General features: G+C 48.5%; 1 non-coding gene across 1 annotated transcript; it reads right to left on the bottom strand.

The window, feature by feature from the left end:
• Positions 1-5,532: 5,532 nt before the first annotated feature.
• On the bottom strand, positions 5,533-5,634 carry LOC122241700. Its single transcript, XR_006221934.1, has one exon. It is a non-coding gene; the product is annotated as a U6 spliceosomal RNA (small nuclear RNA).
• Between the last annotated feature and the right edge of the window lie 366 nt (positions 5,635-6,000).

Here is a 6,000-nt window from a genome sequence, read left to right as displayed (position 1 = left end):
TCCAAGAGGAGTCTGATGGAAGATCTGGGGGACTGAATTGCTTGGGTTGGGAAGGGGGGAGGATTTTAATTTCCCCAGTCAGGGAAGAACGGGTAAGGGCCAAGGTGGTGGAATGCATGGGGCAAAGGGCCAGGGAGCACCCCTCCCCGGGAAGGATGGCTGAAAGGATATGAACCCATCACAGAGATGACGCTTGAAATTGTTTGCTACCTTGGGTACAGTGTGAACGCTTCGGGGACCCCCGAGCCCTCTGTGAAGTCTTTTTGACTGACCAATGTCTGTGTGCATGAGTTTTAGGGTAGAATCCAGAAAGAAGCTGAGCTTTTCATCTGGGTCAGGGAAAAGAAGTAAGGGCAGAAGCAAAGGCCAGGGACTGAGGAGACCGGACACATAAGGGTCCCCTTCTTTTTCCCCAATGCCATTCTTGGGACTCAGAGAGGTGACTTTCAACCTCCCATGATTCATGGAGGTGGAGGTGGGAGCCCAGCTCAGTTTGTCCGCTATATCTCAGAGGCAAAGAGGCCTCAGAAGACATCTGGACTCCTCTGTGTTTGTAAATGCCCAGGAAAAAGCCTGGAAGGGTCCACATCAACATGACTGTGGGTGCCTTTGGGAGGAGAGTGGGTTTGGAGAGGCGAAGAAGATTTTCACATTTGCCCTCTATATGTCTGTATTGAATTGTTTCAAAAAATGTTTTCATAGCAAGCGGGCAAGACCTTTATGTTTAGAAGGAAAGGAAAACACCGCCCCCGCACCTTCCTCCCAGCCTACCCAAGGGGTACCTGGCTAGTGTGGAAAATTGAGAATGTGCAGGCAGGTAAGTAGGAATAAGAAGCAGAAGTCATGAACTCACTGCCTAGCAGTGACCACTCTCCCAGTCGCTGCTGAAACTCTGGGGAAATGTCTGGCTTCTGGGCTGGCCCTCTGCAGTGCAGGCCCTATCAGGTCTCACCATTTTGCCCCAGCCCCAGAGTAACCAGAGATCAGAGTAGCCAAAAAGGTTGTTTTAGGGCCCGGGGCTGTGAGGGGTCTTAGCCTTGTGCCTGAAGTGCCCTGGTGGAAAATGGGGCCTTTGCTTTGGCATGGGGCAAGCCGTGGGCCTTGGATGGGTCTCAGTTCAATTTGGGGGCTATGCTGGGAACATGGGAGTCCCCCTGTGGTACTGAGAACCCTGCCTTCTCGTGGCATAGAGGTCAGGAGTTTGGCCAACTTACTGTGAGCAAGTTACTTAGCCATTATGGGCTTCAGTGTTCTTTTGTGTGAAATGTCGTGAGGGTTCAAAATGAGATAGTGTATGCCATACAATTAGCACAAAGAAACTTGGGTAAGGATAAGGATATTCTAAGAACCAGTCTTTGCTCAGCTAAACCCTGTAGCCCTCATGAAGGAGGTGAGAGGGGATGAAGATTTTTCCTGTTAAACGTAGGGAAATCGGGGATGGGATCCCAAGGGCCAGTGTTCTGTCTGGTTGGAGCAGAGACAGTTATCCGAGTCCCTGTCTTGGGGCAGTGGCAACTTCCAGAAGTTGAGTGGTAGAACATGGTGGGTAGTGGGGTGGCAGTTGGCAGCTTTAAGGGCTGGGGCATATCGTGGGGATCAGACCAGTGTGGAGGCAGGGGTGGCTTCTAGTCTCCATTCTGCCATTGGCGTGGTCCAGGGCATGCCACGGGGCCTCAGAATAGCGTGGAGGTTTCTAGTGCAGCCTTCCTTCAGGCTCAGCCCATCCAAGTTCAGATCAGGTGTAGTCGCTTGCCAACTATGTGATTTGGGGCAAGTTACTTAACACTCCGGTGCTTCAATTCTCCCATCTGTAAAATGGGAGCCACGAGGACACTAACTTGTGAGAAGGAAACGTGATAAGTCAAATAAATTACTTAGAGGGGCGCCAGGCTTATAGTGAGAGCCCGCTAACGAGGCAGACCTGCTGGTATTTCCTGTCTGTGTTGTGGATGTGGCAAGTGACCCCCGGGGGTTCTTTCTGGTTTTGGAAGTCCTCCTCTCTCATGTCTGACCCAGCTTCTTAGAGGGCAGTGTAAGGCCAGCCCCCTTCTGTTCAGTTGTACCTGCAGCCCTGAGGAATGACAAAGCTCTTGAATCACTGAGAACAGGGTCCTCGACCCTCGGCATTTTGTGTGGGAAAATGAAGGGAGTGTTTCTGCCGTGGTCAGTCAGTAATGCTTCAACTTTTCAGTCCAGGGCCCTGTGCGGACTCTGATGGTTTCCCTTCACATTTTCAAGCCCAATTCATTAATTCACACAGCAAATACTATCTGAGTATTTGCAGAACAGAGTCATGGTTCACAGAGTGGGCCACACTGGGTCTCCAAGGCCCCGTGTCTTCACTTGTAGAATGGAGAAATTAATTAATTCCCACTTCTCAAGTTAATGTGAGGATAAAACCACACCATCTATTGAGTCATCGGGGGCTGTTTTTAGCTGCAAGTAACAGATTACCTGACAAAACCAATAAAGGCGTTTCATTCTCTCACTTAAGTGTCTGGATTTGGTAGTTTCTAGACTTGGCTGGGCAGCTATCTCAGGCTCTTTCTGCTCTGCCATCCTCAGTGTATTAACCTGATGATCCCAAAGTGGCTGCTGCAACCCAAGCTTCACATTCTCGCACGACACAGTCAAGCGGGAAGGCGGGGGTGGGGGCGGCAACAGGCCTTCTCCTCTGGAAACTCCTTTCCTTCCTCAATCTTTCTCCACCTTTGGTGGGTGCAAGAATCATCTGAACAGCTTTTAAAGCCAGAGTCCTGGGCCCCTTCTCCAGAGATTCTCACTCCGTGAGTCTGGGGCAGGGCTCAAGAACTGCCCGCTAACAAGTTCACAGGGATGCTGAGGCACTGGTCCCAGAATTATTGGTGCCGTGCGTCTTACCCTGGTGCTAACTTCGGCCCTCAAGAGAGAAGAGGCTGAAGAAGGGGTTAAAATGCTGGTACTTTGTTTGGAAGGTGCAAGCCCAGGGCGCCGAAGGCGAGGAAGGGAAGAGGCAAAGCAATGAGATGTGGTGCATTATGTCCTGGCTTCTGCTTCTCAACAAGCTGCAAAGAGACATGGTAGGTCACTCAGCAAGTGGATTAATTGGTACAAAGACTTTTCTGGAAAAGTGAAAGGAGAGCTTTCGGAGAAAAGGAAGAGGCAGTTAGCCTAGTTCCCTCCCTTTCCATCCACCATTTCCTATTTTTCAACGTTTATCTCTGGGGAGCTAACGTCTCCACAGTTCTGGACCGAATTAGCCACTTGGCTGCCTCTGAGGAAGCCAGATCTCATGTCCCTAGGAGTGGTTTTTCAACCAAGTGTGAAAATGGAGGTGTGACTTAATGCAGGTGGGGCCCAAATGAGAGCACTAAAGACGCAGGTGAGGAATCTACGGGAACCCATAGGATTTGTGTCATTCATTGCAGGTAGGTGGCAACTTGTTGGGTCCAAAGCAGATTTTAAAGATTGAGCCAAGAGGATATATTGATGGACTGATACTGGAGTATGAGGGAGAGGGAGAAATTAAAGGTTTGGTGGATGATGGTGTTTACTTAGATGGGGAAAGCTTGAGGGGAAGTTACTTTGCTAGGAAAATTAATTTTTTGCCCATGTTAAATTGGTGAAGTCTATTAAGTGGTCTAACTCTGGATCTGAGGGGTAAGGTTCTATCTGGAGATCAGAATTTGAGTTACTGCCACATGCATGGTATCTAAAGTCAGAATACTGGTTTTGGACACCTAAGAAAAGAGGTTGGGTGAAAAGAGACAGGAGTAGGGCACCTGGGTGGCTTAGTCGGTTGAGTATCAGACTCTTGATTTTGGCTCAGGTCATGATCCCAGGGTCATGGGATCGAGTCCCATGTCAGTCTCTACACTGAGCATGAAGCCTGCTTAAGATTCTCTCTCTCTCTCTCTCTCTCCCTCCCTCTCTCACTGCCTCTGCTCCTCTCTCTCACCCTCTCAAAAAAAGAAAACAGAAAGGCAGAAACTTTGGCAAGATACACACCATTGGTGGCCTGTTTAATAGATGGTGGGGGCAAAAGCCTCCTTATCTGGGTGGGTGGAGGAGAGAATGGAGGGTTGGAAATGGTGATGGAGAATATGCTTCTTTGGGGAGCTTCGCTGTAAAGGGGAGAAAAGAAATGGGGTGGTGGCTCAAGAGAGCCAAAGGAAGATGCTTTCAAGGTGTTTGCAGGTAGGAATGACCCAGCAGAGAAGAAATGGATAAGGCAAGAGAGACAGGGGACAACTGCACGTGGGTTTAGTCTCAGAACGGAGAGGGATGGGTCCAGATCACAGGTTGAAGGCTTGGACTTAGAGAAGAGAGAGGGTCCCCCCAGAGTAGGAGGGGATGTGGGGTGTGGCCGCACTACACTGTAGGTAGTAGAGGAAGAGGAAGACGAAGTCACTCCGTTCTGACTGTGTTGTCTAGAACTGAAGTTTGAAGGGAAGTCATCGAAGAGGGTGTTGGAGACGGGAGAGAAGATGAAGGTGGGAAGTAGGTTATCCGAGCGAAGAAAGGGGAGTGTTTCAGGGACACGTAACAGGAGAGCTTGGCGGCGCCGAGGGCCCACTTGAAGTGCGGTCCTACCCATGGTGTGAGTCGGGTTAGCCTGGCGGTGGGTGCTCTGCAGTGTTGAGCTGTGTGGGTGCGGGTGCCGGTGAGGTGCCGTGAGTGTGAAGAAGAGGAGGGAGCAGAGCGTGGCTTCGAGCCAGGCAATGAAATCTGAGCTGAGTCAGAAGGAGGAGAGGTGAGAGAAGAGGTGGCTGGTGGGGAAAAGGTGAAGAGGTAGGGTCAGTGAGGCTGGAAGCAGTGACTGTTATTCCATAAAGGCAGTAATAATATAAAGTTAACCACTGGACGAAAACACCCAAATCAAACAGCTAAAAGAAAAACAGAAGAAAAAATAATAGACAACGTAAGGACTATATATAACAGACACGGAATACATGTAAATATAACACGAAACAGTATGATGGGTAGAGGCCAAACATAGTTCCCATTCTGCGTTGCTGTGTAAGAACTGAGGAATGTCTACGTCTCTCCAGCACACACTGTTGAGTGAATAAGGAGGGTGGAGAAATGTATTGTATGCTGTCTTTATAGAAAAAAGGGGAACTATGCCATACTTACGTTTAAATTTTTAAAAAGATGGGAATGATCAAATCGAACATAACAGGCCACTAAATGGGAAGGGAGGGCGTAGAGTGGAGGACAGAGGAATAGAAATTAGACTTTGAATCGATCTTGTTTTGTAGATTAGACTTGGAACTATGTCAATAGTTTACATAATTAAACTGAAATTCTTTTTTTAATTCTGTAAGGAAACGCGAGTTGACATTTTCTCATTTCTGAGATCTGTAGAAAGGACGTATTTGCATATAGAATTTCCAGGTGTAACTCAGCTTTGCTCACATGTCACAAAAGGCTTTACAGGAATATTCTCACAGTGAGATATCATATTTTCATTATTCAGGGCCACACGTTGTACTTTGACTCTCATGTCCCCCGAGTTAACCCACAAAGGGTGGCAGGACGCTGGAGAGCTGCCCGAAGTATGGAAGCTTTACGAGTTTGCGTGTCATCCTTGGGCAGGGGCCGTGCTAGTCCCCTCAGTAGTGTTCCAATTCTAGTATATGCTGCCACTGAAGCAAGCGCAAGAAACTCTTAAGAAATGGAAAACTAAAACAGGGAGGTTAATGTAAATGCGTATCCAGTTAGTGGCAAGCCACACAGAGAGGAACTATATAGCAAGTTTAATTTTTTTTAATGTTTATTTATTTTTGAGAGAGAGAGAGAGAGAGAGAGAGAGAGAACGGGCGGGGGAAGGACAGAGACAGAGGGAGACATAGAATCCAAAGCAGGCGCCAGGCTCCGAGCCCGACACGGGGCTCGAACTCACGAACTGTGAGATCGTGACCTGAGCTGAAGGTGGACACTTAACCTGAACTACAAACAAAACCTTAAATCCCTTTTGTTATTCTGATACTGTTGTGTGATATGGGTTTCACACCTGAA

Source organism: Panthera tigris, chromosome C1, assembly GCF_018350195.1.
Source record: "Panthera tigris isolate Pti1 chromosome C1, P.tigris_Pti1_mat1.1, whole genome shotgun sequence".
In the NCBI taxonomy this organism is placed as follows: Eukaryota; Metazoa; Chordata; class Mammalia; order Carnivora; family Felidae; genus Panthera; species Panthera tigris.
Note: the sequence above shows the minus strand (reverse complement) of the source record. Positions and strands in the feature narration are given on the sequence as shown.